Source organism: Chiloscyllium plagiosum, unplaced genomic scaffold, assembly GCF_037043375.1.
Source record: "Chiloscyllium plagiosum isolate Xiang-an unplaced genomic scaffold, Cpla_swu_hap1 HiC_scaffold_36, whole genome shotgun sequence".
NCBI classification, from domain to species: domain Eukaryota; kingdom Metazoa; phylum Chordata; class Chondrichthyes; order Orectolobiformes; family Hemiscylliidae; genus Chiloscyllium; species Chiloscyllium plagiosum.
The window spans coordinates 54,042,726-54,070,551 of record NW_028270174.1 but is presented as its reverse complement, the minus strand read 5'-3'; the positions used below and the strand labels follow the sequence as shown (position 1 = coordinate 54,070,551).

Genomic DNA, 27,826 nt, shown 5'->3' with positions numbered 1-27,826 from the left:
GGAGAAGGATATGGAAACTTGAGAGTTTGGAGAAATAAACAGTGATAACTTGAAAAGTGTCCATGTTACAGAGGAGGTGGTACTGGATGTCTTAAATGGCATCAAGGTTGATAAAGCCCTGGGACCTGATCAGGTGTATCCCAGAACTTTCTGGAAATCTAGAAGTGATTGTTGGGCCTCTCCTGAGATATTTGTATCGTTGATAGCGACAGGTGAGGTGCCATTATTTTAAAAAGGTGGTAAGGAGAGGCCATGGATCAAGAAAACAGTGAACCTGAAGTCAGTGGCAGGCAAGTTGTTGGAAGGGATTCTGAGGGACAGGATATCCATCTATTAGGAAAGGTAAGGAATGATTAGGGAGAGTCAATGTGGCTTTGTACATGCACAATTGTGTCTCACTAACATAACTGAATGTTTTGAAGTGACAAAGAAAATTGATGAAGCCAGGCGGTGAATGTTGTTTATGTGGACATTCAACCAGGTTCCACAAAGCAGACTGGTTAGCCGGGTTAGATAACACGGAATGCAGGGAGAGCAAGCCATTTGGATACAAAACTGGCTTGAAGGTAGGAGACAGAGAGTGGTGATGGAGGGTTGCTTTGCGGACTGGAGGCCTGTGGGCAGCAGTGTGCTACAAGGATCGATATTGGGTCCTTAAATAATTGACTTGGATGTGAATGTGTAAGGTATGGTCAGTAGGTTTACAGAAGGCACCAAAATTGGAGGTGTAGTGGACAGTGAAGAAGGTTAGTTCAGAATGCAACAGGATCTTGATCAGATGGGCCAATGGCGCAAGGAATGTCAGATGGAGTTCAATTTAGACAAATGTGAGCTGTTGGATTTCAGAAAGGCAAATCAGGGCAGGACCTGTACACTAAATGGTAAAGTCCTGGGGAGTGTTGCTGAACAAAGAGACGTTGGAGTGCAGCTTCATAGTTCCTTGAAAGTCGAGTCACAGGTAGGCGGGGTAGCGAATGCAGTGTTTGGTACACTCCCCGTTATTGGTCAATGCATTGAATGCAACTGTTGTGACGTCATATTGTGGTTGTACAGGACATTGATTAATGCTCTTCTGGGATTCTGTTTTCAGTTCCAATCTCCCTGTTCTCTGAATGATGTTGTGAAACTTCAAAGGTTTCAGAAAAGGTTTGCAAGGACTTTGCCAGGGTTGGACGGGTTGAGCTATTGGGAAATGCTGAATAGGCTGGGACTATTTTCCCTGGAGAGTTAGAGACTGAGAGGTGACCTTATAAATGTTTATAAAATCATGATGGACCTGGATAAGGTGAGCAGTCAGGGACTTTTTCCCGGGTTCTGTGGGTTCAGAACTAGAGGACACAGGCTTAAGATGAGAAGGAAAAGATTTAAAAGGGATCATTTTTCTCAATGAACAGAGTTATCAGAATCTGGAACATTCCACCTGAAAAGGTGCTAGGATTTGAGTCCATAAGGAGTTTACAGGTTAACATTATGAATTGGGTGACTGGGACTAAATCTGACAGTTCCTACAAAGAAACGAAGTGCAATTTGGATCAATCTGTGCTCCCTCTCAGGCCAAAAACGACCCTGAGCTCCCGGTTGCCTGCCACTTTAACACGCGAGCGTGTTCCCTGGCCAACATCTGACTCATGCTTAGGTGCAGTGTTCCAGTGAAGCTTGATGCAAGCTGTCAGAACACTCCAGAACATACCAAATGGACCATATTTCAAGGACTGCAATTTCCCCTCTCATGTGGTCAACCCCAATGCCCTCCAGTGTATATCCTCTACTTCCCACACCACTGCCCTTGAACCCCACCCCTCCAACCCTTAACTCACACACATTGTTATCACATTGCCTGCCATTACACACTACCCACGATTAACCACTAATTGTCTCCGTTGACAGCTATCCCCCACCTTCATCACTCAACGATTGGAGCTGCCAAGGACACAAACCTCTGGAATATCCTCCCTAACCCCCTCTGTCCTCCTTTAAGATTGTTGGGCCTCTCCTGAGATATTTGTATCATTGATAGCGACAGGTGAGGTGCCATTATTTTTAAAAAGGTGGTAAGGAGAGGCCATGGAACAAGAGAACAGTGAGCCTGAAGTCAGTGGCAGGCAAGGTTGTTGGAAGGGATTCTAAAGGACAGGATATATGTGTATTTGGAAATGATTAGGGAGAGTTAAAGTGGCTTTGTTTGTGGAAAATCGTGTCTCACTAACTTGAGTGTATTTTTTTTCTTGAAGAAGTGACAAAGATGATTGATGAAGGCAGCCTGTGAACGTTGTCTCCATGGGCATTGAACAAGGTTCCACAAAGCAGACTGGTTAGCAAGGTTAGATAACATGGAATGCTGGGAGAACGAGCCATTTAGATACAAAACTGGCTTGAAGGTAGGAGACAGAGAGTGGTGATGGAGGGTTGCTTTGTGGACTGGAGGCCTGTGAGCAGCAGTGTGCTGCAGCAATGGATATTGGGGCCTTCAATAAATGACTTGGATGTGAATATATGAGATATGGTCAGAAGGCACCAAAATTGGAGGTGTAGTGGGCAGTGTAGAAAGTTAGTTCAGAATACAACAGGATCTTGATCAGATGGGCCATTGGAACGAAAAATGGCAGACTGAGTTCAATTTAGATAAATGTGAGCTGTTGTATTTTGGAAAGGCAAATCAGGACAGGACTTATGCACTTAATGGTAAAATCCTGGGGAGTGTTGCTGAACAAAGAGACCTTGGAGTTCAGGTTCATTGTTCCTTGAAAGTAGAGTCGCAGGTAGGCAGACTAGTGAAGGTGGTGTATGGTATGCTTATATTTATTAGTCAATGCATTGAATACGGAAGCTGGGACGTCATACAGGACATTGATTATGCCATTTCAGGAATTCTGCTTTCAGTTCGAATATCCCTGTTCTGGGAAGGATGTTATGAAATTTGAAAGGAGTCAGACAAGATTTGCAAAAACATTGCCAGGGTTGAAGGATTTGGGCTACAGGGAGAGACTGGGGCTATTTTCCCTGAAGAGTCAAAGACAGAGGTGACTTTATGGAGATTTATAAATCATGAGGGGCATTGATACGGTGAACAGCCAGGGTCTTTTCCCCCCCAGGTGAGGTGGGTCCAAAACAAGAGCACATGGGCTTAAGTTGAGAGGGCAAAGATTTAAAAGGGATCTAAGGGGCAACGTTTTCAAGCTGAGTGTGGTGTGTGTGTGGAATGAGCTGCCAGATGAAGAAGTGGAGACTGGTACAATAACAACATTTGAAAGGCATCCATGAATGGGATGGGTTTTGAGGGATAGGGCCCAATAGCTGGCAAATGGGACTCCAGTAGTTTAGGATTCCGAGTCGGCATGAAAGAATTGGACCGAAGGTCTGTTTCTGTGCTGTCCATCTCTATGACACTAATAAATTAAGATGCATTCCTCTTTTGTGGAGAGCTAGCAGAAGCACAGATAATTGTCCTTGGAGCTGAGTCGGTTAAGCAGTGATTTGGACCAGGTGCAGATTTGTTTCCAAACAATTAATTTGCAGAGAGAGAGGAATTGTTAGCACGATCACAATTTTTCGTAACTACTTTCAGGTAACTGGCAAATAATGCAGAGTGAAAATGTGAACATCATTTCACTTAGTAAGTTCTGCGCACCTCGAATAGGCTGAACGGCAGCTGGACACAGATTCAGCAGGTGTTCTCAAACAAATTTAGAATTTTACTTTTTAAGGAAAGACTTAGTGGGCTTTGGGCAAGTGAGAGGGGAGTTGGGACAGATTTGCAGCATCTCCAGAGGGAGAGAGTACAGTCCCAATGGGCTGAATAGCCCCCAGCCCCTGTGCTCTGTGATACTACCCCATTCACTGTGAATGATGAACCTCATCACAGGGCAGAGAGAGAGAGAGAGGATCCCACCACTCACCTCACAATGGGACCCGGCTGATTGATCTCAAACAAGTATACTGTTTCGGAAAGTGTCGGAGGTCACCCTCTCAGGGGCATATCGCACTGACAAGCAAGGTACTGGTACAGAGACTGGCTCCAATGTAATGTGAGGTATATGAGGTTCCTGGTGATCGATGGTGATAGGAGATTCTCTGGTATAGGGCACAGACTGCCGTTTCTGCAGCTGACAGTGAGACATCAGAATGGGTGGTACCTCCCTGGTGCCAGGGACAAGGATGTCTCGGAGAGGGAGCAGAGTATTCTCAAAAGGGAGTATGATCAGTGGGAGCTCATTGTACATTAGTACCAATGACATCGGAAGAGGAAAGGATAAGGTCCTGACGAGAGAATATAGCACATTATCCTGGAGGATAAAAAGTAGGTCTTCGTGGGTAGGAATATCTGGATTACTCTTTGTGCCGCATGCTAGTGAGAGTAGGAACAGCAGGATAGAGCAGATGAATGTGTGGCTAAGGATCTGGTGCAGGGAGAAGGATTGCTATGTTTGGATCATTGGAATCTCTGCTGGGGTAGAATTGACGTGCATAAGAAGGATGGATTGTACCTGAATTGGAAGGTGTCTAATATCCAGGCAGGGAGATTTGCTAGTGCTACTCAGGAGGCATTAAACCAGTGAGGGAGTGGGGGTAAACCTGAAGAGATAGTGAGAGAAGAGGTATGTCTAAGGCTGGTACAGTTGAGAAGTTAGACAGTCGAGGCAGGCAAGGGCAAGGCACAGAACGAGGTGGGACAGAGCAGTTTCACTGCATTTATTTCAGTGCAAGAGGCCCGACAGGGAAGGCAGATGAGCTGAGGATATGGTTTTGAACATGGGACTGGGATATCATGGATATTACAGAAACGTGGCTCAGTGATGGATAGGACTGGCAGCTTAATGTTCTAGGGTATAGATGCAATGGGAAGGATAGAAAGGGGGACGAGAGGAGGCGGAATGGCGTTTTGGATTAGGGATACCTTTATGGTTGTGCTCAGGGAGGATATTCTTGGGAGTATTTCAGTGAAGTTATTTGGATGGAACTGGGAAATAAGAAAGGGATGATCACCTTGTTGTGGTTGTCTGCTTGGGTTTCGTCTGGTTGCTCTGGTTTCCTCCCACAGTCCAAAGATATGTAGGATGGGTGGGTTATCCAGGCAGAATTGCCCATAGTGTTCAGGGATGTGCTGGCCAGGTCGATTGCTCATTGGAATTGCAACGTTATAGGGGTAGGGTAGAAGGCTCTGATGTTCAGCGTGGATGTGATGGGCTGAATGGCCCGCTTCCACGCTGTCTGGATTCTCTGATAATTCTACTAGCTTTAAAATAGTTACAGAAAATAATAGACCAGATCTAATAGGTAGCCTTCTAAATTGGACAATTTCAATGGCACAAGGTAAGAACTTGCAAAATTTGTTTGCGGGAGGTTATTTCCAGGGAAAGGGATGGCTGGAAAGGGGGAACATAAGGAAGAGGAGCAGGAGTAAGCAATCTGGCCCCTCAAGCCTGCTCTGCCATTCAGTAAGACCAGGGCTGATCTTTTCATGGCCTCAGCTCCACTTTCCTGCTCTTACTTGTAACCCTTAATTGCTTACCTGTTCAGAAATCTACCTTTCGCCTTAAAGACATTCAAGATGAAAGCCTCAGCTGCTTTACTCAGCAGCAAATTCCACAGATTCACAACCCTTTAGCTGCAGAAGTTCCTCCTGAACTCAGTCCTAAATCTCTCCACATACACCAACCCTCTCAACTCCAGGCCCAAACTAGTGACCCTCATCTGCACTCCCTCCAGTGCCAGAACATCCTTGCAGAAGTAAGGAGACCAAACCTGTACACAGGACTCCAGGTGTGGCCTCACCAGCACCCTATGCATTTTTTTAGAATAAGTGGGATCACGTTTGCAGCTTGCCAATCTGTCGGAACTGTCCCAGAGTCGAACAAATTTTAGTGAATAATCACGAGCATTTGCTATTTCCCCCCGCCATCTCTGGGATGCATTCTATCAGGGCCAGGAGACCCATCTACCTTTGGGCTCTTAGCTTTTTCAACAGTACCTCTTTACTGAGAATGATTAATTGTTTTGATGTCCACATCTGCCAATGCCTCCATAGGCCTGTGATAATGTGAGTACAGACACAGTATTTTCCTGTTAAGGCCAAGGCTGGTAGGTGTAGAGAATGCTGCATGACTAGAGAAATTGAGACTCTGGTCAAGAAAATGAAGGAGGGATATGGCAGGTATGGAGAGCTGTGTTTGTGTGACTCCCTAGAGGAGGATACTCTCGGGAAACCAGGAGAGCAAAAAGAGGACATGAGATAGCTTGGGAAATTGGTTTCAGGAGAATCCAAAGAGATTCAACAAATATACTATGGACAAAAGAGTAACCAGGCAGAGAATAGCAACCCTCAAAAATCAGTAAGGCTGTCTATGGAACCGCAGGCGGTGGGAGAGATTCTGTAAGTATTTCACATCAGTTTTTACTGAAAAATGATATGGAAGCTAGAGAGTTTGGAGAAATAAACAGTGATAACTTGGCAATTGTTCATATTACAGTGGAGGAGGTACTGGATGTCTTAAAAAGCAGAAAGGTGGATAAATCCCAGGAATCTGAGCAGGTGTATCCCAGAACTTTGTGAGAAGCCAAGGAAGTGATTGCTGGGCCCCTCGCTGAGATATTTGTATCATCGATTGCCACAGACAAGGTGCTGGAAGATGGGTGCCATTATTTGAGAAAGTTAAAAATCACACACCAGGTTATAGTCAAACAGGTTTAATTGGAAGTGTGCTTCCAATTAAACCGTTTGGACTATAACCTGGTGTTGTGTGATTTCTAACTTTGTACACCCCAGTCCAACACTGGCATCTCCAAATCATTATTTGAGAAAGGTAGTAAGGAAAAGCCAGGTAACTATAGACCGGTGAGCCTGAAGTCAGTGGCAGGCAAGTTGTTGGAAGGGATTCTCAGGGACAGAATTTACATGTCATTGGAAAGGCAAGAAAAGATTAGGGATAGCCAGCACGGCTTTGTGCATGAAAGTCATTAACTTGGACTTGAGAAAGACACAAGGTTCCACATAACAGACTGGTTAGCAAGTTCAACACCATAGAATACAGGCGGAGCAAGCTATTTGGATACAAAATTGGCTGGAAGATCAAAGAGTCATAGATGTACAACACAGAAGCAGAGACCCTTCGGTCCAACCAGTACATGCTGACCAGATATCCCAACGCAATTTAGTCCCACCTGCCTGCACCCGGCCCATATCCTTCCTATTCATATACCCATCAAGATGCCTTATAAATGTTGCATTCGTCCAACCTCCACCACTTCCTCTGGCAGCTCATTTCATACACGTACCACCCTCTGTGAAAACGTTGCCCCACAAGTCTCTTTAAAGTCTTTCCCCTCTCACCCTAAACCTATGCCCTCTAGTGCTGGGATCCACCACCCCAGGGAAGAGACTTTGTCTATTTATCCTATCCATGCCCCTCATGATTTTATATACCTCTATAAGCTCACCTCTCAGCTTCCGACGCTCCAGGGAAAATAGCCCCAGTCTATTCAAAATCTATTCAACCCCCAGCTGAGCTCAAATCCTCCAATCCTGGTAACTTTCTTGTAAATCTTTTCTGAACCCTTTCAAGTTTCACAACATCCTTCAAATAGGAAGGAGACCAGATTTGTACGCAATATTCCAATAGTGACCTCACCAATGCCCTGTACAGCCACAACATGACCTCCCAACTCCTCTATGTAATGTTCTAACCATATGCTGCCTTTACTATCCTATCTACCTGTGGCTCCACTTTCAAGGAGCTATGAACCTGCCCTCCAAGGTCTCTTTGTTCAGTAACACTCCTCAGGACCTTACCATTAAGTGTATAAGTCCTGCTAAGATTTGATTTCCCCAAATGCCACTCCTCAGCCCATTCACTCATCTGATCAAGATCCCGTTGTACTCTGAGGTAAATGTTTTCACTGTTCACTACACCTCTAACTTTGGTGTCATCTCACTAACTATGCCTGCTATGTTCACATCCAAGTCATTCATATAAATGACGAAAAGTAGTGGATCCAGCACCGACCCTTGTGGCACTCCACTGGTCACAGGCCTCCAGTCTGAAAATCAATCCTCCACCACCACCCTCTGTCTTCTGCCTTTGAGCCAGTTCTGGATCCCAATTGGCTAGTTCTCCCTGTATTCCATGAGCTCTAACCTTGCTGAGCAGTCAATGTCTTGGTGAAGGGTGCTTTTAGGACTGGAAGCCTGTGGTGAGCAAAATGCTGTCAGGCTGGGTGCTGGGTCCACTGCTTTTTGTCATTTATATCAATGATTTCCATGTGAATATAGGAGCTATGGTTAGTAGGTTTAAAGTAGCCACCAAAATTTGAGGTGCAATGGACAGTAAAATTACCTGAGAGTACAATGAGACTCCGATCAAATGGGCTGAGGAGTGGCAGATGAAATTTAATTTAGATAAATGTGAGGTTCTGCATTTTGGAAAAGCAAATCAGGGCCGGACTTCTACACTTAATGGGAAGGTCCTGGGCGGTGTTGCTGAACTAAGAGATCTTGGAGTGCAGGTTCATAGTTCCTTGAAAGTGGAATCATAGATAGGCAGGGTAGTGAAGAAGGTGTTTAGTATTCTTGCCTTTATCGGTCAGTGCATTGAGTACAGGAGTTGTGACGTCATTTTGCGCCTGTACAGGACATTGATTCAGTCACTTCTGGAATTCTGCTTTCAGTCCTGGTCTCCCCGCTATCGGAATGATATTGTGAAACTTGAAAGGATTCAGAAAAGATGTGCAAAGATGTTTCCAAGGTTGAGGGATTGAGCTATAGGGAGAGGCTGAATAGGCTGAGGCTGTTTTCACTGGAGAATCGGATGCTGAGGGATGACCATAGAGGTTGATAAAATCGTGAGGGGCATGGATAAGGTAAACAGCTCGGGTCTTATTCCTGTTTAGGTGAATCCAAAACTAGAAAGCACAGGCGTGAGGGAAAAGATTGAAAAGGGATATTAGGGGCAAAGTTTCAAGCTGAACGTGACACGTGTATGGAATGAGCTGCCAGAGAAAGTGTGGAGGCTGGTACAGTTACAACATTTAAAACACATCTCATTGAATATGTGATTGGGAAAGGTTTAGAAGGCTATGGGCCAAGTGCTGGCATATGGGACGAGATTAATTTAGGATATCTGGTCGGCATGGACAATTTGGACTGAAGGGTTTGTTTCTGTGTTGTACATCTCTACGACACTAATAATTTAAAATTAAGGTAGGTTTCTCTTTTATGGAGAGTTAGCAGAAGGTCAGACAATTCTCCTTGGAGCTGAGAAGGATAAGCAGTGATTTCGACCAGTAGTTGATTTGTTTCCAGGATATTTCATTTATAGAGAGACAGAGTGAGAAATTTTTAACGTCACAATTTTTAGTAACTACTTTCAGGTAACTGGCAAATAATGCAGGTTAAAAATGTGAAGATTATTTTACTCACTAAGTTCTGAGCATCTGGAATAGTTTGAAAGACAGCTGAATGCAGATTCAGTAGCTATTGTCAAAACAAATTTGAAATTTAACTTTTTAAGGAAGGATTTGGAAGGCTATGTCCAAATGGGAGGTGAGTTGGAACTGACTGGTACCATCTCCAGAGGGAGAGAGTACAGCCCCAATGGGCTGAATAGCTCCCAGCCCCTGTGCTCTGTGATACTGTCTCATTCACTATGAATGATGAAGCTCATCACAGGGCAGAGCTGTAGAGATGTACAGCATGAAAATACACCCTTTGGTTAAACTGGTCCATGTTGACCAGATATCCCAACCTAATCTAAGTCCCATTTGCCAACACTTGGCACATATCACTCTACACCCTTCCTATTCATATACCCATCCAGATGCCAAATGGTATAATTGTACCAACATCCTCCACTTCCCGACAGAAGATTCCATACACGCACCAACCTCGGTGGGAAAAAAAACTGCCCCTCTGATCCATTTTAAATTCTTCCCCTCTCATGTTACACCTATGCCCTCTCATTTTGGACTCTCCTACCCCAGGGAAACGACCTTGTCTATTTATCCTACCCATGCCCCTCCTGATTTTATAAACCTCTGAGGTCACCCCTCAGCCTCTGATGCACCTGGGAGGATCCCACCACTCAGGTCACAATGGGGCCTGGCTGATTGACACAGCTTCAGACCAATCGGAGAGTTGGCGTGATCTTCCAGCCAATGGGAGTGAATGAGGGGTGGGTCCAGCAGGCCACCACATGACCATCGGCTTTGCAGGCACTGTGTCACTGTGAGGGGGGACTCAGTGAGTGTGAAGGGAGTGGGAGAGACAGCAGAGACTGGGAGAGAGATGGAGTTAATGTTGACTGGGAGGGTTGATAAACACTGTTTCAGTCTGCTAGACCTGAATTAGATACTCCGGGTAAATTGAAAGAACTGTGGATGCTGTAAATCACACACAACAACTGAAAGTACTGGAAAAGCTCAGCAGATCTGGCAGCATCTGTGAAGTGAAATCGGTTCGCATGTTGGATTCGGTGACATCCTCAGGAACCGATGCTACTGAGAAAAAAATGTTGGTTTTTATGCAGAAGGTAGGGGTTAAGGAGTAAATGATAGGGGGGGGGGAATAGAGTCCAAAGAGAGATAAGAGCAGTTGGACAAAAGAGTGGATAACGATTTGGCTGGGGGGGTGGGGGGGAAGACGGTGAATAGCTGTTTATGGGGACTGTTAGTGGCTAACCATAGGTAGTGTGTAATGCCAGGCTATGTAATAACAAGGCCTGGTGTGTGGGGTAAGGGGCAAGGACACTAGGACGTGGGAGAGTTCACGACCTAAAATTATTGAATTTGATGTTGAAGCCAGAGGATTGTAGGGTCCCCGACTGGGAGATGAGGTGTTGTTCTTCCAGCTTATGTTAAAGTGTGGCGCTGGAAAAGCACAGCAGGTCAGGCAGCATCCAAGGAGCAGGAGAATTGACATATTGGGCATATAAGCACTTCATCAGAAATGTGGGAGTTGGGGGAAGAGGGCTGAGAGATAAATAGGGAGGGGTGTTTGGGGTTGGGGGGAAGGGAGCTACAAAGAGACTAGGTAGCGGTAGATGGGGTAGTAGTGAGAGGGTCGAATGGATAATTGGGAAGGAAGATGGACAGGTGGGACAGTTCAAGAGGCCAGTGCCGAGTTGGAGGGTTGAATCTGTGATAAGGTGGGGGAGAGGAGATGAGGGAACCTTGATGCCGTGTGGTTGAAAGGTTCCAAGGTGGAAGATGAGGTGTTCTTCCTCCAGGCGTCGGGTGGCTTGGATTTGGGCGTGGAGGACACCCAGGACTTGCATGTCCTTGGCAGCGTGGGGGCGGAGGGGATGTAGCTGAAGTGGTCGGCCACAAGGCGGTGGGGTTGGTTGGTGCATGTGCCCCAGAAATATTCCCTGAAATATTCCACAAGTTGGCGTCCTGACTCCCCAGTGTAGAGGAGACCACATTGAGTGCAAAGGACACAATAGTTGAGGTGTTTGGGTGGGCAGGGAAATTTCTGCTGGATGTGGGAGGATCCTTTGGTGCCTTGGCGGTGTGGGCACAGGTTTTACACTACTTGCAGTGGCAAGCGAAGATGCTGGGAGTGGAGGATGGGTTGGTGGGGAGCGTGGACCTAACGAGAAAGTCACAGAGGGAATGGTCTCTGTGGAATGCTGAAAGGGGAGGGGAGGGAAACATATCTCTGGTGGGGTCTGATTGTAGGTGGTGGAAATGGCAGAGGATGATGTGTTGTATCTTGGTGGAAGGTGAGGAGTGGGGGGGATCCCATCCTTGTTGGGGTTGGAAGGGTGGGGTTCAAAGGCAGTGGTGTGAGAAGCGGAGGAGATACACTGGAGGGCATTATTGACCACATGGGAGGGGAAATTGCAGTCCTTGAAATAGGAGACCATTTGGTATGTTCTGGAGTGTTCTGCCAGCTTGTATCAAGCTTCACTGGAACACCGCAGTAAGCATGAGACAGAGATGTTGGACAGGGAACAGTCTTGTGTGTTAAAGTGACGGGCAACTTGAAGCTCCGGGACCTTTTTGCAGCTACAATGTAACTCATCAGTCACCATTTCCACCACAGCCACTCAGATGCTACCAGGTTCCTGTCTCCTCCACTAACCGCTTTCCACCCTCCCACCAGATTGTTATTCACTCCTTTGTCTTTCCAAATGTTCCTGTCTCTCTTTGCGCTCTGTCCCCACCTATTATTTACTCTTTAACCCCTATCTCCTGTAGTCCAAAGATGTGCAGGTTCGGTGAATTGGCCCAGCTAAGTTTCCCGTAGTGTTCAGGGATGTGCATTAGTCCGGGGAAATGGAGAGTAATAGGGAGGGGAATGGGTCTGGGTGGGATGAACTTCGGAGGGTGGGTGTGTAATTGTTAGGCCGAAGAGCCCGTTTCCACTCTGTAGGGATTCTACTTTTCCCAGCTGTTATCGGTTCTGATGAAGGGTCACAGAACCCGTGATGACCCTTGGTGTTTGCAGGAGGCGGAAAGGGGAGAGTGGCAGCAGAAACCGGATGAGATGTATCAGTGTAGTCTGGGAGGGTTTAGTCATACACTGTGCAGGTCGTTAATCTGAATTAGAAAATCTTGGTCCCACATTTGCAGCAAAGAGGAAAACAGCTGTGGGCCTCAGGCAGTGAGAGGTCCTGGGTTATGGCCGCCATCTTTATTTGGGGCAAGGTACAGCAAGGCGCAGGCACATGTCCTCTTTTGGGGGGGGGGGTGATTTGAAGATGAGCGTTTACACATCAAACACATACCAAGAGAAGTGTTCGCCTTCACTATTCACCTTGCACTGATTGTGAGCTTTGTTTTGCGAATTCATTTTCTAGGATATTAATTGAGAATAATTGAGACTGGGATCTCAAAAACAAGTTTCTACAGTCAGCGGAGTCATCAGGATCTGAATATCATTGGCATTTAACTGTGGAACGAGAAAGGTTTATTCAGTCTGGGAAAATATCACCAATAGTTTTGTCAAGCAAAAATCAGAAAGATGTTCAAGTTCCTGGTCAGATCACCCTTTGGGTATGTGTTCAATTCTTGGCCCTGCAGCTGTGGAAGGAGGTATTGGCCTGAGAGAGAGCACAGATTTATCCAAATGCCAGATTTAGTCCCAGTCACCCACTTCATGATGTTAACCTGTAAACTCCCTACTTCCAATTTCCTGCAAGCTTCTCCTTGAATTTCCTTGTGGACTCAAATTCCAGCACCATTTCAGGTGGAACGTTCCAGATTCTGACAACTGTCTGTTCATCCAGAAACTGCTGAAGTCCATGTTGACTCTGGGGTTACAAAGGGCTGAACTGAAAGATGAGATGCTGTTCCTGAGCTCCCATTGAGATGCATTGGAACAGTACAGGAGGCTGAGGGCAGTGTCGGTGTGAGCAGACATTGAAAATGACAAGGCTGTACTGAGAGTGCTGCTTGGCTTAATGAGAGTGTTTTGGAGTTGGGTGTAAACAGAGTGAGGTGAGACTGGGAGAAGGTGAAGCTGAAACTCAAGTTTAGTTCAGGCCATTCAGTAATTCACGTGGTCCCAATGGGAACAGCCAATTTCTCAGTGATACCTGCGGAGTATTTAAGTTTTTAAAGTATGACATATCTGCTGAAGTAAAATATTTTTTATCATAATGTACATGTTTGAAGTGAAGGAAGGTTGCTCACTCATTTAAATTTTCTTAATGGGAGTAACGAGATGAATGTAGAGAGATGTTGTGATAGGGCACCTCAGACCCGCGGTGTGGTCCTCTTGTACAGTGTGGGAAATAAGGGACGCTTCCAGTGTGCCTGACGGCTATGTGTGCTGCAAGTGTGTCCATCTGCAGTAACTGGGAAACTGCTTTTCAGACCTGGAGCTGTTAGTGGACTCACAGTGGAGCATCTGAGAATGTATGGACAGCACGTTTAGTGAGTTAGTCACACTGCAGGTGAGGGCTACACAGGCAGAAAGGGAATGGGTGACCATCAGATCAAGTAAAAGGCTCAGGAAGGGGGTGCAGGAGTCCCCAGTGGTCATCCCCTTCTCATACAGATACTGTATCCCGCTTGGGATTCTGTAAGGGCGGGAATCGGTGGGGTAGCTTCTCGGGAAATCAGCACCAGCTAGGGTCATGCCACCACAGAGAGCTCCGCTGCAAAGAGCGGGAGGAAAGAGAGGAAACGCGGCTATAGTGACAGGGGATTCAATGCTCAGGGTTAGGGCAGGCACTGCTGTGACCACAGACATGAATCCAGGATGGTATGTTACCTCCATAAAGCTAGGATCCGCAATATCATGGAGCGGGTGCAGGGCTTTCTGGAGCTGGAAGTTAAACAGCCCATGGTGGTGGAACACACAGATACCAACAACATCGCTAAACAGAGGGATGAGGGCCTGAAAGCTAGATATAGGGAGAGCAGAGATGCATTGAAATGTAGCTCCTGAAATGTAATAAGGTCAGACTTACTCCCAGTGCCATGTGCTCGTGAGAGCAGGAATAAGAGGGTAGATCAGCTGGATGTGTGGCTGGGGAAATGGTGTACCAGAGAAAGGTTTAGATTCTTCAGGCACTTGGACTGTTTCTGGGTGGGTCCTATACCAGCCTGACCGGTTACCCCTGGGCAGAGCTGAGACAAATCTGATGGGGGCTTTTGCAGTTCCTTTGGTGAGGTTTTACCTAGTCTGGCAGGGGGTTGGGAACTAAAGTGTCGGCTTAGATGGGTACGATTCAGGTCAGGGAATGGGAGGTAGAATATTAGTGATGTAGTCAGCAGCTCAGAAAGCCAAAGAAAAGGAGGATTAAACGAGGATTGAGTCCCTCTTCAGCCATCAGTCCTGCCATCTCAGAAATGTGAGTCAACAAAATATGGAACTGTATACATGTCTATGACTCTATGTGCTTCAGCAAAATGGTGGAAATCTATAATAAGAACATAAATTGCTGGACATCCTCAGCAGGTCTGTCAGCATCTGAAATGGTGACAGATGCAGGAAACATTGCAGCCTTGAAGAAGTGTTTAGATGATCACACCAAGATGTTTCACGGAGTGCCAGAACGTGGGACTAGAATAAATAGGCGCTTGATGACCAGCATGGATACGATGGGGCTGGAATGTTGATGTTTCGGGTCAGGACTATTCATTCGGTCTGACAAAGTGTCCTGACCCAAAACATCAACTTTCCTGCCCCTCTGATGCTGCTTGACCTGCTGCACTTCCCCAGATCCACATTGTATAAACTCTGACTTCCAGCATCTGCAGCCCTTAACTATCTACACATCCCAGGAGTCAGGTTGGTGACCCTCCTTTACTCTCTCTCAATAACCAGGCTAGCTCCCCTTGGGAAAGGGGAACAAAGGTACATGCAGTACTCCAGGTGTGGTCTCACTAAGGTCCTTCCCGAAAGGGATCCCTGCTCCGGTACTCGAATCCTCTCACTAGGAAGGTCACACATCATTTACATTCTCCACTGCTTCCCACTCCTGCCTGCTTCTGAAAAGAGGGAATCTCAGAGAAACACGGAATAGAATGGGACAGAGTCTCTGGTATAAAACTGTTGAACACAATGCCCCCATCTTCTCCATACTGGTTATCAAGCGCACGTGCCTGGTGTGATCATTGAAACACTTCTTCAAGGCTGCAATGTTTCCTGCATCTCTCACCATTTCAGATGCTGCCAGACCTGCTGAGGAGCTCCAGCACTTTCTGTTTTCTCTGTTGTAGAGTACTGAAAGGGGGGATTTGCAGTTGAGAAATTCACATTGAATTTCATGTTCAATTTTGATGGTTACTGGATCCGTGCCGATCTGGATATCATTGGCCTTTTCATCTGGATGGAAAGGTGTGCATTCTGTCCGTGGACGAATATTTCAAATGTCAGTGTGACTGGAAAAAGTACTGAGACAGCGAAGTCTGTGTTAGCGGGGACTGTGGAGAGAGATTTCATTGGTTTTTGAAAGTCTTAAAAATCATGACACATTTCCCAGGAACAGTTAAGCCCCAGATTGGTTTTGTATGAGGACAATTAACCATGAAACCAGAAAGACAAAAGGATTCCTGCATCATGGAAAAAGCTGTGAAAATGGGATTGTTGTAATGGAGTGAATTATCGATCATGGATTGTAATCCATTGGTGTTGTCACGTCGGTTCCAGCGCCGTGGGGAAACACAGGAAATGTGATGGATGCAGTGTAGGTTTGAGTTATTAAACTGGAAAGGTACAGAAGAAATTTACAAGGATAATGCCAGGTCTCAGGGGTCTGACTTACAGGGAGAGGTTAGACAAGCGAGGACGTTTTTGTTTATAGCAGAGGAAACCGAGGGGGAATATATTAAAGAAGTGTATAAGATCATGAGAGGCCTGGGTAAGGTGAATGCACTCAGTCTTTTTCCCAGGGAATAAGGACTGGAGGGTATCAGTTTAAGGTTAGAGGAGAAAGACTAAAAGGGAACCTGAGGGGCAACTGTTCTACACAGAGGGTGGTATGTATATGGAATGAGCTGCCAGTGGAAGTAGTTGAGGCTGGTCTGTTAACAACATCTAAAGGGCATTTGGACAAATACATGGATAGGAAAGTTTCAGAAGCAAGGTAAAAACAATGACTGCAGATGCTGGAAACCAGATTCTGGATTAGTGGTGCTGGAAGAGCACAGCAATTCAGGCAGCATCCGAGGAGCTTCGAAATCGACGTTTCGGGCAAAAGCCCTTCATCAGGAGCAGATGAACCAAGTGCATGGAAATGGGGTTAGCGTGGATGGACATTCTGATCGGCATGGGCCAGTTTGGGCCAAAGTGCCTGTCTCTGCTGTTGGATTCTATGACTAAGTGCATTTGCTATTTCTCCCCCTAACTCTGTTGGTATCTTGGGATGTATTCCATCAGGGCAATGAGACTTGTCTACCTTTAGCTCCATTAGCTTGCCCAGCTCTAACTCTTTCGTGATAATGGTCTTTCTAGGTCCTCACCTTCCTCAGTCTCCTTATCAATTACTGGCATGGTCTTCGTATCCTCCACTGTGAAGACTGACTGCTGTGTCCTCATATTCCTAAACCCTGCTGGATAGGAATAACTGGGCACAGAACTCTGAGAGGTCTAGTTCCGTTCAGCACTTTGTGGTCGTTTCTAACACAGGTGAAGAGTCTAAATCCTCTGTGCCCTCTCTGGTGCCTCAGCAGATTGCAAGAGCGAGTAAATCCCTTCCCATACATGGGGCAGGTGACCAGCCTCTTCCCAGTGTGACTGTGTCAGTGAGTGTCCCGCTGGGAGGGGTAAGTGAATTCCTTCCCACAATCCCCACATTTACACAACCTCGACCTGGTCTTTTCACATTGGTGTCTTCCCAAATGACATGACCAGTTAAATCTTCAACCACATGCACAACACAAATGGTTTCTCTGGGCTGGGAATGCTGCTTTCCCCTTCCATATTATGTATAATGTTCGGGACGTGCGGAATTGGGTGCGTTAAATGTGATGTTAAAGCTGAGTTTCCCATCTGTGAACTCTCTGTAAAACAAATTTATCTCCTTCATTACTACAGCTCCCAACACCAACTCTCCCTTTAGTTCTCCTGAAATTCTCAATTTGGACTAATGCAATCATGTGGCTTTCTCTCACTTGTTTCTGAAAGTAAATTAGGATGATTTTGAATAACTGGAGCTTACTAGCCAACCTCGCTCCTACTCTATCATATACGACTTTTAACCCATGGGAAATGTGTTACCAGCTTCGATGACCGTTATAATGCTCTGACCACTTCTATGGAGTCGGTATAAGTTGATTCTAACAATTATCAATAGATTGTATCTAAACAGGATGCCCACACAACAGTGGGCGCTCTGACACTCAATGCCTGTAAGTTGTTATTTTTCTTAAAGCCCCACATGTGTCTGGCAATCTGGCAATACAATTGAAGATAGTTTATACAGTAACCTTACAGTCTTAGTTGCCAATTCCAATCCATGAAGCAGTCAGTAACATTCCCCAGTGAATTGAATTCTATTAGCAGCTTTGTCCTGTCAGGAGAGATTGAGGAGCCTGAAGCTGTCTTCTCTGGAGGACTGAAATATGAAACACTTGAAATGAACAAAATTCTTCAAGAGCTCAATAGGATAGATATAGAACGACGTGCACCCTGGCTGATATGTCTTGAATGAAATAAGCACTAACTGCGGTGTCTTTACCCAAAATCCCCTTTAGCTGCATAAATGTTCAAGATTTATTTGCTGCTCTAATTCCACTCTCTTATTGAATCCCATTTGTAACTGCTGTAATGTTGGTTGCCATGCAAATTGGTAACATTTGATTCAATCTATCCTAAAACCTCTCTGTATCTGTGTCTCGCTTTTGTTCACCAAGACCCTCATTCAATTTGACCTCTTTACAAACCCTGCCCTGATATTTCCCTAGAGGGCTCAGAATTAAATATCCACAGAATTGTTACTGCACAAAAGGAGGCTGATTGGCTCATCAGCTCTCCAAAGGATCACCTCACCGAATGCTATTCTTCTACCTTTACCCCATAAACCTTCCCATTCATCCTCTTCCAATAACTGTTCTGTTCAATTCTATTCTCTTCATTATACCTGGCTCCCATTGTACTCTTTGGCAGTGCATTCCTGACCATAAACTTTCTCTGCATGAAAACACTTTGTATCATGTTTCATGTGCTTCTTTTGTCAATGCCTTGACATCGGTGCCTCCTCATTATTGATTCTTTCATGAAAGAGAGCAGTTTCTCCTGGTCTACTCTCAATAGATCCCTTTTGGAGGTATCTTTACCCAGTATCCCTTGGGATGGTGAATATCATCTCTCCCGGTCACAGGAGACCAGTACGAGACCATTCAGGTGCTCTCACTGTGCGGCTGGGTTCAGGACACCATCCAGCCTCACTGTACTCCAGTGAATACTCACTGGGGAGAGACCATTCACTTGCTCTGAGGTTGGGAAGCAATTCACTCAGATATCCAGCTTTGTGAAACACCGGCAAGTTCACAAGTAACCACAGCGATTGGATTTATTTTGTTTGTTCATGGGATCATGGCATCACTTGCTGGGGCAGCATTTCTCATTCATTCTGACTGCCAAGAAGATGGTCCAGGGTCAACCCCATTATTCAGGGTCTGGATTCACATGTAGGCTGGTCAAGGTCAGAATTAACACAGTTTCCGAGACCCAGTGACATGAAGAGTTGATTTCTGGCCTATTATTTATGTAATGTTAATGAATAACTTTTGCAGTTGAATTAAAAGTGAAAGACCAAAATGTGTTTTATTCTGATTGAGCATGTCCTCCTGTTTTCTCAGTTTTTATTGACCGTCTCATTCCCCTCGCACCAGAACCTGTTCCAGAGAGTGTTACAGAAAAGGCAGAATGGTCAGCTGCAGCTGGTCACCTGACCGGTCACTGGTCCCAAAGGTTCACTCTCCACTGATGCTGCCAGACCTGCTGAAAATTTCTTTATTTTATTTCTGATTTCCCAGCATTTGCAGATGGTTAGTTTTTCAATATTCATCTTGTCTGTTGCAGAGGAGTTTATTGATGAGTTTAGAGAGTTTTGAATGGCAGAGCAGGGTTGAGGGGCTGAATGTCCACCTCCCCTTCCAGTGAAAGTTGTCCATCTGCAGCTTGTGTCAACATTTCCCCTTGCTGCTCACTTCACATCCATGTCTAAAACACTGTTACTGACTGAACAAACCTCCTGTGGTTGAGCTTAAACCTGCTAATGTTCAGTGTACCTCTCCTGCCACCCAGGTTTAACTGTCATCGTGGCATGCTGTCTCGTATTACTGCGGGAATGCCCACAATGGACTCAGCCTGGAGTCTGTATCCCAGGGGATCCACAAACCCGGTTTATTTCCTCCTTCCTCTTTCATTCTGGCTATTGAACTCTCGGTTTCAATCCATTCTCCTGTCATGCTCTTCAACATGCCCTTGTGGGTGGGCTAGAGGCAGCTGGGATTTAATGAGGGGAAGTGGGGATTAGGCGGAAGCACAAGGAGCGGTGACAGCAAAGACAGTTCTCATTGTAACGGCAGAGTTTCTCCATGACCCAGTGAGTGGTGAGGCACCTGAGATTGTGGGGGGAGACAGATTCAATCAGAGATTTGGAAAACACTCAGACACTGACCAACCCATCTGATTGTTAACTCAGACTGAAAGACAGAAAGAAAGATGCACATTTAGATAGCACCTTTGATGACCTGGGGCAATAAAACCTGCTTCCATCCCAATGATTTCAACCACGAATCTCTGAAAACACAGGCACAAAGCTTCCTACTTGTACCAGGTTGTCTCTCAGCCTCCTCTTGAGAAAAGAGTTTTAAGCTGTTTAGACTCTCTTGGTGATTATAACCTCTGTGTTCCTATAAGATTAGATTAGATTAGATTACTTCGTGGGCAGCACGGTGGCACAGTGGTTAGCACTGCTGCCTCACAGCGCCAGAGACCCGGGTTCAATTCCCGACTCAGGCGACTGACTGTGTGGAGTTTGCACGTTCTCCCCGTGTCTGCGTGGGTTTCCTCCGGGTGCTCCGGTTTCCTCCCACCATCCAAAGATGTGCAGGGTCAGGTGAATTGGCCATACTAAATTGCCTGTAGTGTTAGGTAAGGGGTAAATGTAGGGGTATGGGTGGGTTTCGCTTAGGCGGGTCAGTGTGGACTTGTTGGGCCGAAGGGCCTGTTTCCACACTGTAATCTAATCTAATCTAATCTAATCTAATCTAAAGATTTGTGACTGAACCTTTATTTTACTGTTCTTTGTGAGTGATGCCAGCAGCAAAAACAGTTCCTGACCTGTGTGGGTTTCGATTGGAGTATTTGTATTTAAAAATTCATTCTCACCCTCACGTAAAGTGTGAAATTGATGTAAAACAGAAGGAAAGGATTGAGTGAGAACCCACAGAAACACAAAGGCAGCATGTGTACCTGAGCTGAATGAACCGGGCATCAGGAAAATGTGATGACAATCACAACTCGTTTGAATCCCTGAGGTGCAGAAAGAGGCTACTCAGCTCATCGAGTCTGCAATGACCTGCTCTCCCACCCTATCCCCATAACCTCTCATTTACCATGGCTAACCCAACCCGCTAAACCTGCACACTACAGGCCATGTTAGCACAGCCAATAGAGCAAACCTGCACATCTGTGGGAGGGTCACAGATTACATCCAAATGCTCGGAATTGTGGATGAAGGCTCACAAATATTTGACTCTGATACAAATGCTCTGTTTTTAAAAATAAAATCTGGGGCAAACTGCAACCAGAAAGATTTCCAATTATCTCTGGAGGAAGAGAATTCAAACTCGTGCCATTGACCCAGGGAACACAGTGAAGTCACAGAGGTCTGGGAACCATCAGAAATTTAACAGGTTGTAAGCAAGGTGGGGGTGAGACAAGGACAAAAAGACAGTCTGTCACATAGGGGAAGGCAGGAGAGATTAAACAGCAGAAATGGTAGTCCCTCAAGGCCACAGGGAATAGAGTTCGGGCTGGGATTGAAACTAGGAAACAAGGTGTGCAGCTGTCAAAGAAATACATTGAAAAACAGATAATAAGAACATAGAGGGCAGAGTTCACAGTCTGAAATTGTTGCTGTCAATGGTGAGTACAGAATGCTGTAAAGCCTGGATAGTTCTATTACAGCCAACACATACAGGATGGGCCAAGTGGCCGCGATCTGTGCTGCAACTTTCTGATAAATTTATTCCGACATTTGGATATCAAGTCTGATGATGCTCATAAATTCTCAAATTCGACTTGAGTTTAATATGCTGGAGAAATGTCAAATAAATCACATTGATCCCATTCTGCAGACTTTAGTCCGCAGCCCTGCATGTTCCAGCATCTCAGTTACATCCATGACCTTTTGTCCTAATGTGATGGTGGTTACTGCCTCTGCCACCCCATCAGTGAGTTCCTGCTCCTCACCATCTCTGAGTGAAATGAAGTCTCCCCTCCCCTTCTTTCTGAGAATTAGTTTCAATCTAAAACCTTCAGTTTCTGACCTCTCTGTTAATGAATAGCTCCTCCCTATCCACTCGATCTGGATTCCTCAGCATTTTATCACTTCAATTAAATCTCAGCTCATCCTTTTCGGAAATCATCCCCAGCCTATCCAACTTTTCCTCAGAGCAGAAATTTCCAATCGGAGAAACATTCTGATCAATCTCCTCTGTACCCTCTCTGGTGTGATCACATTAACCCTGGAATAAGGGGATCAGAAATGTGTGCAGTACTTTAGCTGTGGTCAAACGAGTGTTCCTGACATTTCCCGTGTCACCTCCGTGTTCTTGTGGTTGTCGCTCACACAAGAAGTGTCCTGGATTTCCCACATGGAACTGGATGTGCACTCCATGAGACTGGGATTCCCTACCATGTGTTTATTTGTTAACTAATCCTAAATTAACTTCAGATTAAAACAAGATTATCAGCTACCCACCAATCACCTTCTTCCATTATACTCAAGTCACCTTACTTTTTAAAAATATCTTTAAAATTATTACTATCTAAACACAACAGGCTTTAATTTGCTGATCAAGTATTCAGATGTCTCCACTGTTACAATCACTTGAAGATTATCTTTACCTTCAGCTACATTTGGTGAATTGAACACTGATTGTAAATATATGAATATCAAACGGACTTGAGTTTTATGATAATTAATCCAGTCTGACATTCTTGTTGGGTAATATCTTGAAGAGAACTGTCCTCAGAACTCCAGCTGTGCTCTGACTTCATTGACAACAGTCCATGGCTGGACTGCAGATCTTCGATCTGTTCTGTTGTTTCCCGGATTGCGTCACTCTGTCTATCACTTGCTGCTTATGCTGTTTGGAACACAAGTAGTCCTCTTTGGGAACTTCATCAGGTTAACACCTCATTTTTAGGTATTCATGCTGCTTTAATCTGTAAGTTTTGTTGGAGTACAATTTTATTGCTGTTGGTGGAAAGAAAGAGCTAAACTCTTACACCGTCGGCCCCATACACAAGAAGCTACATGCAGTATCATGAACACTGAAAGGCCAAGACATGAAATACGAGCAACGCTGTACAATGATGCAGGATCACAACTGCAGCAAGGGGAGTTTAAGATCCAACCCGACATAGGAGTATGGAAAGAAGCAGCTGATCAGATTGTCTCATTCATAGTCACAAAGAAACTCTGTGAGATTATTGTACTGTTGGGGGTGAGGATGGAGGAGGTTGGGGAGATGGAGAGCCCTTCAAAAGAAACTAATCTGCCTGAGAGTTATGGGATTGACTTGATTGCCATGCATTTAACAGAAAGCTAATTGAAACTGTTTTTATCCCCAATAGATAACAAGGCATCAGAAACAAACCCCAGAATACATGGTTCAGGGATGGATGTCAATAGCCAATCAACATCCAACTCTTGCAATGAATAAAGGAAAATAAAAGTCTCTACCCAGTGTGAATCTGCATGTTCAATGATGTTGTGAACATTTCCAAAACTAAGTTCTCTATATGCAAAACTTTATGAACTGCCAAAACCATTGTTCATTACTTGATGTGAACAAGAGAAAAAAAATCCTTCAACTTGTGGTTATGAGTAAATTGACTGGTGTCTCAACAGCTTCTCCCCAGTCTGACTGGTTTGGCCAGTTTCCAGGTGGGATGGGTAAAGAATTCCCTTCTGGCATTCCCCACATTTCCAGAGTCGGTCCCTAGTTTGGCTGCACTGGTGTTTTGCCATTTCGGATAAATGCTGGCAGACTGTTATACACACCGTTACACCCCCCTCCCCTCCCCCACCCCCGAACCCAGTATAAAACAGTAAACATCTCTTGCTGTGGAAGGACAGACTGTATTAGTCTGTGTAGGAACACTGAGCAGATTTACCTCAATGACAATTTAATCGGTGACCAGAGCAAGTTAAGCAAGTTCAAATAAAATGCATTATAGCACAGAGAGAGGCCCATCAAATCCAAACTGGCTCTCTGTAGCAGAATCCCATATTCTCACTCCCTATACTTCCCCCAAACTCTGCAAGTTTACTTCCCTCAGATCTGATATAATTGTTTTTATCAATTATTCATCTTCTCCTCTGCCTGCACCACCATAATAGGCAGTATGTTCTGCATATTTCCAGCCAATACAGACAGCAGAAACACTGGCTCATCTCCCACTGTCTCAAAGTGGGGGTGGTGTTTTTGCCAGTTTGATGGTGAGTTTGGTGTTGGAGCGGATGGGGGTGGAGGTTTTTGTTGGTTTAATGGTGAGATTGGGGAGGCGCAGTGGTAGTTTGGTGCACTGATCTTTACACCGCTGAGGCTAAACGCCAGCTCACGGACACCTCCTCCTACTGCCCCCTTGACCATGACCCAACCACCCACCACCAAACCATCATCTCCCAGACCATCCATAACCTCATCACCTCAGGAGATCTCCCATCCACCGCCTCCAACCTCATAGTCCCACAACCCCGCACCGCCCGTTTCTACCTCCTGCCCAAAATCCACAAACATGACTGCCCCGGCCGACCCATTGTCTCAGCCTGCTCCTGCCCCACCGAACTCATCTCTGCATACCTCGACACGGTCCTGTCCCCCTTAGTCCAAGAACTCCCCACCTACATTTGGGACACCACCCATGATTTTCACTTCTCCGGCCCCCATCCTTATCTTCACCATGGACATCCAGTTGCTATACACCTCCATCCCCCATCACGAAGGCCTTCAAGCCCTCCACTTCTTCCTTTCCTGCCGACCCAATCACTACCATTCCACTGATACCCTCCTTCGACTGACTGAACTGGGTCCTCACTCTTAACAACTTCTCCTTCCAAACCTCCCACTTCGTCCAAACCAAAGGAGTAGCCATGGGCACCCACACGGGCCCCAGCTATGCCTGCCTCTTCATCAGATATGTGGAACAGTCCATCTTCCGCAGCTACACTGGCACCACCCCCCACCTTTTCCTCTGCTACATCGATGATTGTATTGGCGCTACCTCGTGCTCCCACGAGGAGGTTGAACAGTTCATCCACTTTACTAACACCTTCCACCCCGACCTCAAATTCACCTGCACTGTCTCAGACTCCTCCCTCCCCTTCCTAGACCTCTCCATTTCTATCTTGGACGACTGACTCAACACGGACATTTACTATAAACTGACCGACTCCCACAGCTACCTAGATTACACCCCCCTCCCACCCTGTCCCCATGTAAAAACGCCATCACATATTTCCAATTCCTTCGTCTCCGCTGCATCTGCTCCCAGGAGGATTAATTCGAATACCGAACAACTCAAATTGCCTCCTTCTTCAAAGACCGCAATTTCCCCTCCGATTTGGCGACGATGCTCTCCACTGCATCTCCTCCACTTCCTGCTCCTCTGCCCTTGAACCCCACCCCTCCAATCGTCACCAGGACAGAACCCCACTGGTCCACACCTTCCATCCCACCAACCTCCGGATACATCGTATCATTCTTCGTCATTTCTGCCACTTCCAGACAGACCCCACCACCAGGGATATATTTCCCTCTCCACTCCTATCAGCATTCAGGAGAGACCACTCCCTCCGCGACTCCCTCGTCAGATCCACACCCCCCACTAACCCAACCTCCACTCCCGGCACCTTCCCCTGCAACCACAAGAAGTGCAAAACTTGTGCCCACACCTCCCCCCCTCACCTCCCTCCAAGGTCCCAATGGATCCTTCTATATCTGTCGCAAATTCACCTGCACCTCCACACACATCATTTACTGTATCCGCTACACCCGATGTGGTCTCCTCTACATTGGGGAGACAGGCCGCCTACTTGCAGAACGTTTCAGAGAACACCTCTGGGATACCCACACCAACCAACCCAACCGCCCCGTGGCAGAACACTTTAACTCCCCTTTCCACTCCGCCAATGACATGCAGATCCTTGGCCTCCTCCATCGTCACACCCTGGCCACACGACGTCTGGAGGAAGAGCACCTCATCTGCCGCCTAGGCATCCTCCAACCACGAGGGATGAATGTAGATTTCTCCAGCTTCCTCATTTCCCCTCCCCCCACCTTATTTCAGCCCCAACCCTCGGATTCAGCACCGCCTTCTTGACCTGCAATCTTCTTCCCGACCTCTCCGCCCCCAGCCCCTCTCCGGCCTATCACCGTCACCCTCACCTCATTCCACCTATCATATTCCCAGCACCCCTCCCCCAAATTCCCTCCCCCTTACCTTTTATCTCAGCCCGCTTGGCGCACTAGTATCATTCCTGCAGAAGGGCTTATGCCCAAAACGTCAATTCTCCTGCTCCTCGGATGCTGCCTGGCCTGCTGTGTTTTTCCTGCACCACATTTTTCAACTCCCGCTATCTCAAAACCTTACATCTGATCTTAAATCTTATGCCATCACCTATCGAATACAGATATTTTTGTCTGCTATATCTACGTCTGTTGTAATCTTATACAGCTCTATCAAAAATATATTCTACATATTCACTTCAAAGAAAATAGCAATTTCTTCAAATCAATCCAGTGACAGCATTTTCTTCATCAGTGAACCACTCCAGTAAGTCTGTATGCCACACTCTGAAGATCACTCATATCCTTCATTGTTGATGTCTATTTTGTTCCACAAATCCAGACGTCGCAAGTTTTCTGCACAACAGCAGTAGCTTTATTATTAGACAGCCGGCGAGAGTTTCAAAGCATCTCTAAAGTAGCTGAGTGTATACTTGCAGAGGCTGTTCTTCCTGAATCTCTGCCTTACCCACAGAGACAGTATATTTAATAGGAATTGGACAAAGGCATATCAGTCACATGGGCGATTGTCAACAGATAGTTTAAAGTAGGTAATTATGACCTTACAAAGCTTGATGAATGGCGATGTCCTGTGATAACGTGTGATGGATTACAGAAACTGATTATCGTATTGTTCATGTTTATGTGTTGATGGGAAGAGATTAAGGCAGAAGGGTTCTTCCTTCAGTAAATGGGGGATTCACTTACATATGCTCATATGGAGGGGAGGTAAGATAATGGGACCGGGAGGCAGTTTAACAGGGTTGTGGCCAGGACTCTCAGTCTTGTCTGGCAAGGGCAAATTCATCTGTCTGGGGATATGGTGAAATCCACATGTCCTGAAAGAGAAGCAAATTATGGAACTGGCCCCTCTGTGGTATTTTAACTTCCTCATTCTGATCAGGAATCTGTTGACCAGAATTGGATGCAATGATTGACTGTGACCTAACTAGAGCTTTGTCAAGGGTTAGCATCTTTTCCGTGTACAAAGTTAAAAATCACACAACACCAGGTTATAGTCCAACAGGTTTAATTGGAAGCATAATAGCTTTCGGAGTGACGCTCCTTCAGGTGATAGTGGAGGGCTCCTGATGAAGGATCGTCACTCTGAAAGCGAGTGTGCTTCCAATTAAACATGTTGGACTATAACCTGGTGGTGTGTGATTTTTAACTTTGTACACCCCAGTCCAACACAGGCATCTCCAAATCACAACTTTTCCGTGAGTTTGTTATCATTCCCCGTATTAATGAAGCCGAGCATCCCATATGTTTTCCTCAAAACAATTTATGTTCTCTCTCCGTTAATGATTTGTACACTTTGTTCCCCATTCCTGCTGTCTTGCTCTCTGTGTCTGTGCCATTCAAATTATATATTCCCTTTCTACATTGCTTCTCTCAAAATGCATCAACTTACTGTATGTTCTAAAGAAGAGACATATTCCATTCAAAATATTAACTCTCGTTCCACACATTCTACCCCCTGGAAAACAGAACAGCACAGCACAGGAATAATCGGTCCACTATGTCTGTGCTGATCATGATGTTATTCCAAACTAATTCAATCTCCGTGTATATGATCCATATCCCTGACAACCCATGCCTGCTTATGTGTCTGTCCAAATGCCTCTTGAAC

General features: G+C 45.7%; 1 long non-coding RNA gene across 9 annotated transcripts in view; it reads left to right on the top strand.

Moving 5' to 3' along the window:
• LOC148139958 (uncharacterized) overlaps positions 1 to 23,372 on the top strand; it is a 46,851-nt gene extending 23,479 nt beyond the window's left edge. For all 9 annotated transcript variants that reach the window (XR_015753250.1, XR_015753254.1, XR_015753252.1 and 6 more), the window contains one exon: positions 23,258 to 23,372. This is a non-coding gene — a long non-coding RNA (uncharacterized LOC148139958). The remainder of the gene's footprint in view (positions 1 to 23,257) is intronic.
• Positions 23,373 to 27,826: the final 4,454 nt, after the last annotated feature.